This window comes from Octodon degus, unplaced genomic scaffold, assembly GCF_000260255.1.
Source record: "Octodon degus isolate 3935 unplaced genomic scaffold, OctDeg1.0 scaffold00177, whole genome shotgun sequence".
NCBI classification, from domain to species: Eukaryota; Metazoa; Chordata; class Mammalia; order Rodentia; family Octodontidae; genus Octodon; species Octodon degus.
In genome coordinates, this window is record NW_004524753.1 from 3,477,516 (window position 1) to 3,489,707 (window position 12,192).

Here is a 12,192-nt window from a genome sequence, read left to right on the forward strand (position 1 = left end):
TTGACTTGCTCCTGTATTATTTCATTTTTTAAAAGAATCAAGAAGAAGACGATTGCATGGTTATCAAATGACATAGTAAGACATTCAAAAACATTCTGGAAATCCATTTAACAATAATTCAATATTGAAGCTCCCATAGCGATGGTGAATCCAACCTCGGTGTTTCTGATACCTGTACTTAAGACTCGCTGGAGCAGTGACTAGAATCAATGAGGACTTGTAGGTCTCTGGGGACCTGTCCCTGGAGCGGACAGGACACCCCGCCCGGGCGCGGGCCCCACCTGCAGGCGGCTCTCCCGGAGCCCGGGCGGGGTTGCTCAGGGCGCTGGCTGCCCGCACCCCGGTGAGACAGCACGGCCAGTCAGGGTGAGATTGAGAGTCCGGCCGCGCTGCCATGGACCCCGCTGCGCGCGCCAGTGAAACCCAGGGGCTCCGAGGACGCCTGGGGGCTGTGGCTGTCGGGTCTTGGAGGAGCCTGGTTCGCACCCCGAAGCAGGCGGGGCCTCGAGAGGAGGCGGAGACAACCGCAGGACACGAGCCTCGTGAGTCCTGCCCTGGGCGAGACCTCAGAAGTGCAGGCGGTGCTGGCGTGGGCAGTGGGTGGGCAGTGGTTGGGCAGGTCCGGGGAATCAGAGAGGTGCCCCAGAGCGTCTCCAAGCTGGGAAGGAAGCAGGGGAGGGGGCGCTGGTGACCCCAGGACCAGCCCAACGCAGCATCCCTGGTGGGCTGGGTTTCAGCTGTGGAGTCCTCCCCACCCACACTGTGGCCACATTCCCCGTTCAGTGTGGACGAAGGAAGTCTTACCCCGCCGCTGCAAGGAGGAGGCTGTTTAAAGAAATGATTAAGCCCTTTTGCAAATAAGGAAAGTTTCATGCACTGCATCATAACTCTGATAAATAGTGCATAAGTCACTGAAACTTTTTACACTTAAGTTTTAAAAGCACGGAGAGGGTCATCTACGCCTCTGGAATGATGCGCAGCATAGAGGAAGGGTCTTCAGAAGTTGTAAATGATGGAGGTCAGTCACCAGGGCAGCCCAGGGCTGGGGAGGTAGCCTCGCTTCGGAGGAAGAACCCTTGGGAGCTGTAGGTACTTCAGTCCCCAACTGTGATGCATAATTGTACTTAGTTCATTAATGAATTCATTCATTCATTCTAGAGCTATTTCCCAGGGCTTACCGTTTGCTAGGCATGCCCTGGAGGCGGGAGTGCAGAGAACAAGGCATCAGCCTGTGCAGGTAGAGGGCACGTTCTGTTGTGCCAGAGGATCAGAAAGCAGCAAAACCAAGAAAGAAATAAATGAGTAAGAGCTTAAGGGAAGTGATGTAAGGCCAAGAGTGGGGTTTAACTGAGCAGGAGCACAGGAAGGGGGCTTTAGCTTTGGTGGTCAGACAGAATATTTGGTCACTTACCTAAATGAGAGGAAAGAATCAACCATGGGAAATTCAGGTGGAAAATCCTAACAAGGAACAGTCCCACATACGCAAGGCAAGCAGGAAATTTTTTGTTTGTTTTTGCAGTACTTGGGATTGAACCTAGGACCTTCACACTGAGCTACATCCTCAACTTTTTTTAAAAAATTTTTTTTATTTTGAGACAGGGTCTCCCTAAATTGCTAAATTTCCCAGGCTCAACTCTGACTTGCAATCCTCCCACCTCAGCTTCCCAAAATGCTTGGAGCACAGGATCATTGTATAAAGAGGAAGATGACCAATCTGACTGGAGTGCAGGAAGTTAAGAGAAGAGAAAAGGAGATTGCTGACTGCTGGAGAGTTCTGGTGTGTGAGGTGAATGCTCACCCCAGACCCCTGAGCTGAGGGTTTGGCCCCAGCCCTTGGTGCTAGAGGGCAGTAGGAACCTTGGGAGAGGGGAGTGGAAGGAAGCTAGGCACTGGAGATTTGGAAAGGGACAGCCCACCCTGGCCATTCCTGCCTTTCTCTTCTCCTGTCCCTGCTGCCACAGGGCCTTGTTTACCACACCATGCTGCCTGGTGTTCTGTGCCACCACAGACCCTGCACACCACCATGGACTGAGACCACAAGCCAGAACAGGTCTTTGCTCCTTTTAGGTTGCTTATGTCAGGTCTTTGATGCCCATAATGCAAAGCTAACTGGGACACGGAAGTAGGCGGAACCAACTCCTACAAGGCCTTGGTGCACTAGGAAAGAAAGTTGCAGCTGGTCTTGGTGGGTTTGTATTATTCTTTTAGCCAGTCACGCACATACATGTATATTGGCATCTCGTTGTAGTTCAAATTGGCATTGCTGTGGGGACTACTGAGATGCCAGCTGGTCGGATTTTATTCTTCATTCCATTGACTTCTTCCCTATTTTTGTAAGTTGTTTTCTTACTGTTGAGGTTTTTTTTAAAAAAAATATTATGTATTTAGTACAGCGTCTACAGCATCTCACTACACAGGTCGAATTTGTAGTGATCCTCCTGTTTTTCAGCCTCCCAAGTGCTGGGATTACAGGCACATGCCACCATGCCCAGTCTCAATCACCATCTCAGCGTGCCTCAAGGTGCTAAAGTTAACATTCTATGCTTTAAATTTATACCTAAGGTACATTTTAAGTTAAATTTCATGTTAGCTATAAAGTTTACATCAAGGCTCATATTTTTTTTAATGTGGATGTCTAATTATTCAAATACTATTTGCTGCCTTTCTCTGTTTTCAAAGTTTGAAAACTATCTGAATTTAATAGCTCATATTTGTGTAGGTTTATTTTTAGAATCTATATCTTATTCCATTGATCTGTGTGTCCATCTCTTTGCCAATGCCCTGCCGTATTGACTAGTATAGGTTTAAAATAAAAATATAAAGTAGTAATAAAATAAAAGAACAAAGGACTTTATCTTTTTAAAAATTATTTGGGCTTCTCAAAGTCATCACTTCAGGCCAGAAATACAGCTCAGCTTCACAGCGCCTGCCTGGCAAGCACAAGGTCCTGAGTTAGAGTCATGGGACCAAAAAAAAAAAAGAAGTTTCATTGTCTCTGTGTATAAACTTTGGAATCAGGTTGTCTGTAGCTTCAAAAGGCCTCTGGCATTTGCTTATGATTGCACTAAATCTGTAGATCAGTAAGGAGAAAATTGGTGTCATAAAGATGTTGAGCCTACCAAACCATGAACTTATATATTTTCATTTAAATCTTCGATTTCTTTCATTAGCATTTTGTATTTTTTTAATATAGAGAAACTATGCATATTTTGTTGGACTTCTAAGCAAGTATTTTTTACTTTTTGATCAATTCTGGTGGTTTTTAAGTTTCACTTTTCGTTTGTTGACTGCCTGTGAATAGAAATATGATTGACGTTTGTGAGGTTCACTTTGTACCCTGCAACTTTGCTAAGCTCATTTATTAGTTTTAGAGCTGTTCTGCGCACTCCTTTGGATTTTTATATGTACATACTCAGATTCTCTGAAACTAGGCTAGTGATGGTTGTATTTCTTTCCAATCTGTATGCCTTTGTATTTACTTCGGTACATGTTGTACCTACTATAGCACTGGCTTTCAACACAGCATTAAGAGGAGTTGTGAGAGTCTCTTTTTTATTTTTAGGGACAAAGAAAACATTCAGACATTTTATGATTAGGACACTGCCTGTTAGGTTTCTATAGAGGCCCTTTATCAGGTTACAAAACTTCACATCCATTCCTGGTTAGTCGGGAGGCCTGTTTTGTTGTTGTTGCTATTGTTTGTTTGTTTTTTAATCATGAATGGGTGTTGAATTTTATTTTATTTATTATTTATTTTTTGAGATAGAATCTTGCTTTGTGGTACAGGCTGGCCTTGAACTCATTACATAGTCCAGGCTGGCTTCAAACTCATGACAATCCTCCTGCCTCAGGCTCCCAAGAACTTGGATTACAGGCATATGATACCATGCCTGGCTTGGGTGTGAAATTTTTAAAAATACTTTTCTGCATCAATTATTATGATTACATAGTTTTTTTTCTGTTAATATGATGGATTACACAACTGATTTTTGAATACCAAACCAGTCTTACCTTCCCTGGATAAACCCTATTTGGACATGGTGTATTATGCATTTTTATATAATATTGAATTGGATTGGATTTTGCATGTTCTATTCAAGGGGGTTATTAATTTAAGTTTTTTTTCTTTTTTTTTTTTTTGCGGAACCGGGGATTGAACTCAGATCCTTGTGTTTGCCAGTCAAGCACTTATCCTACTGAGCCATCTCCCCAGCCCCCAATTTAAGTTTTCTATTCTCGAAATATCTTTGAAAATATTAATCAATAAACACCTGGCCAGATATTGCAGTATCTTTGACTTTAGAATCAGGGAAGTGCTGATCTTATAAAATGAGTTGGGAAGTGTTTCCTCCTCTTCTGTTTTTTCAGAGATTGTGGAGAGTATTTACTAATTTATTTATTTTCTCTATTTTAGGGAAGGGTCTACAGGGTGTTCAGGGTTTTGCTACTAGATCGAACTCATATGATCCACCTGTTTACAGCCTCCCAAGAGCTGGGATTACAGGCATGCACCACCCTGCCCAGTCTCAATTGCCATCTGAGTGAGCCCTGAGGGCGGGGTCAGCACAGCAGGCCCAGAGATGGAACCCCTGGCCCCAGCACCTGCTTGCAGGTGCTTTAATCTGCTAAGCTATTTGGCCACCCCTGTGGAGAGTATTTAAATGTTTGGTGAAATTCACCAATAAAACCATTTGAGCCCAGAGATTTTTTGTTTGGAATATTTTAAACTACAGATCCAATTTATGTATAGTTGTAGATGTATTCAGATTATCAATATACTTGAGTCAATTTTGTTATTATGGTTTTCAAGAATTATTCTATTTCATTTCATTTGTTGAAATTATACAGGAAGAGTTGTTCAGAATATTTTTTTAATCATCCCTCAATGGCTATGAGGTTTGTAGAGATAAATCCTCTCTCATTCCTGATATTGGTAATTTGTGTTTCCTTTCTTTTTTCTTCTTTTCATCAGGTTCCTGGGGACCTGCCCATTAGCTCAGTTGTTGAAGTGACTGCTTAAACAAAGCAATCAGAATGCTGTGGTTCGATCCCCAGATCCTCAAGCCTTACCAGACCTGCCCTGAAGGCATCCTGAGCCAGCCCCAGAAAACAAACAAACAAACAAACAAACAAACAAAAAAACAAACAAAAAAACCCCCCACTTCATCCAGGTTCCCACATGAATGTCACCACTGCTGAAATTAAAATATGATTTCTTTTTTCTTGGTCAGTCTGGCCGGGTGCTTATTGATTAATTAATAGTTTCAAATAACAAACTTCTGTTTTTGTTGATTTTTTTCTGTTGCTTTTGGTTTTCAATTCCATTCATTGCTGACTTTAGCTTTGTTATTTTCTTATGCCTGCTTGGCTTAATTTTATTTGGTTCTTTTTCTTTTACTTTCTTGATATAGAAGCTTAGCTTATTACTTTGAGAATCTTCTTTTCCAATGTAATCATTATGGTGCTAAATTTTTTGAACGTTTCTTTGACTGCATTTACATACTTTCACATATTTTATTTTAATTTTCATTTAGTTAAAATGTTTTCTTTTTTAGTTAACTACTTTGTTTTATTTTGTTTTTTTTTGAGTTAGGGCCTCACTCTGTTATCTAGCCTGGCATTGAACTTGAAGCAGTTCTGCCTCAGCCTCCCAAGTGCTGGGATTATAGGTGTGAACCACCAAGCCCAGCAAAAATATTCTAATTTACCTTAAAACTTCCCTTTTGGTCTTTGGTTACATTAAGTGACAAGGATATCTGATAATTACGGTCCTACATTCTCTTGTGGAAATATTGTGGAGTTTAGTGGTGGTTACCCAATCCATCTGTCCATCCATATGTCCATCCATCTAACAAGTATTTACTATAAACACCTCCTAGCAGTAGGCATTGGAATTAGTTCAGCTTCATTATCAAATTTGTATTCTGGTAAAGGAAACAAACAACAAATATACATCATTAAATAGTGTGACACGAAGAAAAGTTGAAGTAGGGCAGAGAGGGAGTGAGTGACAGGAGAAAGGGGTGGAGGGAGATACAAGTTTTTGGCAGTGGTGTCATTCATGTGGGAACCTTGATGAAATATGGGGGAGCCTGGGCTTCATTTTCTAGTGTAGCAAGGTCCCCTCCTATTTGGACCATAAGTCCTCATACCTCCCAGCTTCTGAAGGCATTGGAGTTTTTGACCCCCAAACAGTTAAGGGTTTGGCTAAGCATCTAACTTTTCCCTGATGTCATGTCTACAGCTGAAGAAAGCATATGTTGTAAGAACTCTTAGAAGTATTATTTAATTGAGCTGAAAACTGGTGTTTGTGATTGGTCTGGGTCATGTTTTCAACTCTGAGCTCTATTAGCTGGAGGGTGGACAGTGATGAGGTGGCCACTAGCTCTACTGAAGTGGGGACAGAGGAGTGCTGATTTAGAATAGGAAAGTCCTTCCTCACTCCCAAGCTCTCTTCTGTTAAACTTACCATGGTTGTTTTCATGCTCCCATGTGATGTTTTTGAATACCAAGTTGGGAAGGTGTATACACATTCAACTTTTGGAGCCCATAGGAGCTTGTTCCTGTGCAGAGTTAGAAATAGGCTTTATACTCTCCTTTTCAGAAGTTAGGATACTAAAATTCAGAATTACTACAAGGTTACACAGTTAGGAAGTTGTGGGTGCATCATTAGACATTGTGAGCTCCTGGAGGTCAGGTTGAGAACCTGATGTGGCTTTTGGGGCTGTGAGGAGGCCTCTGATTGATTTCACATCCAGGTCCAGGAAACACTGACTTAATGAATCATGAGTCTTTTGTGGTGTTTCCTTATTATTTTAGAAAGCAGCCCCCAAATTCATTTTTCTTCTAGATTGCAGTAGGAAAGAGGCAAGATTCAACTTCAGGGAACAGAATAGAATCCATGTGTTGTGTTTCAGGATACAACCAAGTAAGGTCTTGGTTTGTCTTGGGTCATACCAAAAAGAGGCCATGATCTGTTGCATCCTGTTGGATCAATACACAGGGCAGCCAGCTGGAGACAGAGCTGCCTGGGAACTAGGAGAGAGAACTGACAGAATTCTAAGCAGGATAAATCAGATAAAGTTAAGAAAGAATGTGTGTTCTGGTTATCCACTGTAGCAGTCTACCCCCAGCTGACACTCTGGCTGTCTAGGTGTTTGTAAGCTTGGGGTTTGAAATCAGGATGGTATGATCACTAATTATGTCTGAGACAGAAGCAGTTAGTTTGACATTTTTAAATCACAATTTCTTCATCGATAAGGTAGAAATCATAATGCCTACAACATCAAGTCATTTGTTTTATAAAAACCTTAGACCACCCCAAACTGTAAATCAGACAAAAGAAGAAAAGTCAGTAAGAGACTAGAAAACAAATGTTTTCTGTTTGTTGCTTTGTTTGTTTGGAGATGGGGGTCTCAATATGTTCCATCAAGCTCCAGGGTGCAAATGATCCTCCTGCTTCAGCCTCCTTGGTAGCTGGGGCTATGAGTGCCCAGACAACAAATGTTTTAATAGAAGACCAGAGAAGAACAGGTTACAAGGAGAGTTTGGTCCTTGATGTCGAGGCATGACGAGAAGTCGGCCAACATGGTAGAGAAGCCATCACTGGGGCTTGGCAAAATGGAGTGACCTTAGCAAGGACAGTTGTGCTGCCCTGGTGAGACAGCTGTCTGATGAATGCATGGTGAGATGAGACAGTTAGTTGAAGAAACAAAAACAGCCAATACAACACCTAGGAGAAGCTTGGGGCAATGGAAGGCTGAAAAATGAAGCAGTTGAGGGTTTTATGCTAGGGACCACAGCACCTTTGTATACAGTAAGGAGAATTAAATGGTTCAGAGGATGGAGGGAGTGATTTCCAGACACTGTGTCATGAAATCCCGAACAGGACAGGAGGAAGCAGGATTCAGAGCCCGTGTGGAGGAGTGCTTCACTCAGGGCAGCAGGAAGGATCAGAGCATGTGTGGATTTTAACGGAGTTGGGTTGCTAGATTTAATAGTGGAACAAAGTGGAAGTTCTTGTAGCATTGTTTTTTCTCAGAGACAGTGTTATCAGCTGAGCTCCAGATAAGAGTTGGAGCAATAACTTAGGATAACACAAGGGAAAAGACATGAAATTGTGGAAAATAGAAGACAAGGGAGGGGCCAGCATTTTAGCCAGAACATTCCTGGCAAGTGTGATGTGCTGAGTTTGATTCCCAGTAGGAAAAAAAAAAAAAGACATAGAAAATGTATTATAATACCTTGAGATGTGTATTTTAGAGACCTGTTAGTACGTGTATTGGTCAGGACAAACTAGCTTTTTCTGTAGCAACAAATAACCCCTAAGTCTAAGTGACCAAAAATAGCAAAAATCCACTCTTTGTTCATAGAGAATGTCTACTGTGGCTTGGTGAGGGTTTCTTTTTAGGACCCACGTGTCAGGGATCAGAGAGGGTCGAGGGCTTTACCCTATGGGCAAATTAACAAGCTAGCTGACCATGATAAGGTAGATGATGGCAGAAGGTACTTCTGGATCAGAAATGAAGGACTTTATTACTCATAGAAATAGCAGTAGTCAGAGTGCTAATATTTGTGTCTGTTCTCCAAGTCCCAGTTTGCAAGAGCTATGTGAAGAGAGGCAGGTGACAACTGTTCACAAGTTGGGTTATGTCACAGAAGAATCCTGTACTTGGAAAGCCTAAGTCTTTCATGGGCAGTAACTGTGCCTTCTTTCTGACATCTTCCAAGGCTGAAGCAAAGCTACACTTTGAGCCAGAGAAAGACATCATCTCTGTTTTCCACAGCTGTTTCCCATACAGAGATTCTAGAGAGTAAATTCCACTGGTGCTTCCGCTTGGCCTGTGAAGAATTGCCCCCTAGTACCAAGCTGATTGGAATGAACCATCCCACGAACCCTCTGTTGAAACACATGGCTCCTAGAGTTGACGAGGCAGAGAAGAGAGACCTAGAGAGTGAAACAGAGCATCTTGCTGATTGGCCCCAGAGTGACAGTTGGTCACTTCACCCAGCCTGCTGGTCAGGTTTCTCCTAAGTGGTTCTGGTTCAGGATGTTGATTTATCCATGTGTCTAGGTAGAAGGGGAATTAGATATACACTAACAGTATCTACCACAGCACAGTTGAGTGTTCCTTTCCAGTAGCAATTAGCTCTTTGAATACAATAGTGTAGCATATAACAGTTGGATTTATCCTCAGAATTAAGATTCTGACCATCTGATTTGATGGGGGGGGAAGAGTGGTGAGAGAGGTAAGTGAGCTTGAGTAAAAGGATTTCATACATAGAAAAGCCATGTGCTATGGTCCCAAGTGTATGCTTATGGCCTCTGTGTTCAAAATGAGAGGTGTGGCCTGTATGATATAATTGAGTCATAAGGGCCTAAACCCACAGATCAGCATTCTTTCTAAATGACTGGGCAGAGGGAGTGTACTTTCTATTCTCTTCCATTCTGTGATGTGAGGGTTTGGCATTAGCAACAAACAACACCCATCTTGGAGCCGAGAGTGCCCCCACCAGGCAACTGAATCTGCCAGCACCTTGATGTTGGGCTTCCAGGCCTGCAAAACTATGAGAAATAAATCTCAGTCTTTATAAATTACCCAGTCTCATATATTTTGTTCTGAGGACAAAAAACTGACATTGTATTATCTAACTTATGTGTTAGTGGCATCATGTGCTCTAGTGGCACTAAAGATGAACATTATGGAATTGAAACAGGAAAAGAAGAGACTTAAGGACATAGGAATGATTCATCTGAAATCTTCACTAGTAGGTGGCCTCTCTAAAGCTTTTCTATTTCTTCCCATAAGCCATTCCCAAAAGTTCATAATCCACATTGCCTGGTACAGTCGCAGCAACAACCCCACTCCTGGTACCAAAATCTGTCTCAGTTACTTTTCACCCATTGCTGGGACAAAATACCTGACACCCAAAATTAAAGAGGAAAAGGTTTATTTAGCTCACAGTTTGTGGAGGTTTTAGTCTATACTTAGCTGGCTCCCAGGCAGAGTGGCACATGGCAGAGAGCAGCAGTTCATGGCAGCAGAAAACAGCAAAGAGCAAAGATAAGGGCAGCAGCTGCAGCTTCTAGTCAGCCTCTCTCCCCTCCTTATATTATAAACAAGCTACCCTGGGGCCGGTGATGTAGAACTCACACAATGTCCATGCTCTCCTCTTGCACAGGTTGAGGATGTTTATAAACTAAGAATTCTTGCTGTCTGCTGAGTCACTTAATTAAATTTCTAAACTTCTCAAGTTGACACAATGTATCAACCAATAAACTCCCCCTCTTCCTCCTCCTCCTCCTCCTGTTTTGAAACAGAGTCCCACCCTGTAGCCCAGGCTGCCCTTGAACTCATGATCCACCTCCTGTAGGCTCCTTACAATTACAAACTGGTGCCACCACACCCAGCCCAAGCCTCTCTTCTTGACCTTCAGAGATGGCCTGTTTCTCTCTGCTTTTCCACCTTCCTTCCATGTTCCTTCCAACATCCTCATCTCCTCTTCTTTAGGGACATCAGTCACACCAGTGTAGATCCTATCCATGTAGCCCCATTGTATCCATATCACATGCTTCATTAAATCACTAAGTTGCCCAGGTTGGGCTCCAAGCTGTGATCTTCCTGCTTCAGCCTCCCACACCCCTGACATGATAGGCATGTGGAACCATGCCAGGCTAAATTTCTGTAGTTTGAGCCACCCACTCTGTATTTTCTATTATGGCAGCCTCAGCAAACAAATATGTAATTGCATGCTTATTGTATCCCTTGGATCACTCTCCTCATCCCTGATCCTGTTCTTGTCACTATGCTGGGTGACTTCAACGTTGACGTTATGACTGATAATTATCCAAGTTTTGGCCTCCTGGTTCCCTTACTCCCTTGCCTCTAATAATTTTTCTCCCATGTAATCTCAACCCTCCGACTAGGTCAAAAGTCCACCTAAAAAGTGTGGACTTTTGACCTAGTCATTACTCAAACTAGGCTGCCTTTGAAATCTTCACTCCGAGAACCCCATCTTCTGACCACTACTTGTCCATTGCACTCCCACAACACTCTGACTCCAGTAATCCTGACTCCAGTAATCCAGCCTTGCTGCCTCATTGACTTTTGACTTCCAGCCTCCAGAACTATGAGAAAATAAATTTCTGGATTGTTTTCTTTTGTAGACCTAGGGATTGAACCCCGGCCTTCACACCAAATTCCATTCTCTGCCCCCCCTTCCTGTTTTATTTTCATTTTATTTGCAAAGATCCATCAAAATATATTTTCTTACTTTATTTTTTTGGTGGTTTAAATTTTATGACTTGTGCCATGTTTCCTTGATTCTTCTTTTTCTCCCCATCCCCATCCTCACCTTTCAAGCCCCTTTTCCCATTTCCATTCATAAAGCTCTATTTTCATTTTATCCTCCTTTGCTGATATTTTTCTTTCCCTTTCTTCATTTCTCTCTCCCCTCTCCCTAGTTCCTTTTCCCTTTTGAACAGTTTCTTCCTATTCCACCACGTCTATTGTACATTTTTGTTTTTATTTGCAATTTCAGTTTCTCACGATGAAGAGAAAACGTATTTACACACATGTCAGGTTTATTTCACTTACGATTATGGCTTCAGAGTCCATCCATTTATCTATAAATGTCTCAGTATTGTCCTTCTTTATGGCTCAGCTTGTATTTTTTAATTTTATTTTTTATTTTGGAGTGGGGGGGTCTCACTAATTTACTAACATGCCCAGACTGTCCTCTGATTTGCAGCTCTCCTGCCTCTGCTTCCTGAGTAGCTGGGATTACAGGTGTGCACCATTATATCCAGCTTCCTGTCTTACCTTCTTAAAGGCCCTGTTTCCAAACTCAAGCACATTCAGAAGTCCTAGGAGTTAAGATTTCAACGAGTGAATCTTGCAGAGACACAGTCCAGCCCATCTTCTTCCTTGAAGATATCCCTGCGTCTTTGACTTCATTGTTCTGAAGTGTCATTGGCCAAAAAAACTTCAAAAGCTTCTTAGCAGCACACCTATACAATATGGGTCCCTATATACCTTTTTTTATTTTTATTTTTCCAGTCCCCGGGATTGATTTCAGGATCATGCACTTGCCACGCAGGCACTTATTCTACGAAGCTATCTCCTTGGCCCTGCCTTTCTTTTTGAGATGGTCTATTGTTGATTCCACTTTTTTTTTTTTTTTTTTTTTTTT

The 12,192-nt window shown here is 42.3% G+C and overlaps 1 protein-coding gene across 1 annotated transcript in view; it reads left to right on the top strand.

The window, feature by feature from the left end:
* Window positions 1–467: 467 nt before the first annotated feature.
* Window positions 468–12,192, top strand: part of Ankdd1b (ankyrin repeat and death domain containing 1B) — a 68,186-nt gene continuing 56,461 nt past the window's right edge. The window contains exon 1 of the mRNA XM_023703646.1: window positions 468–542. The gene's annotated coding sequence lies outside the window, so the exon portion shown is untranslated. The remainder of the gene's footprint in view (window positions 543–12,192) is intronic.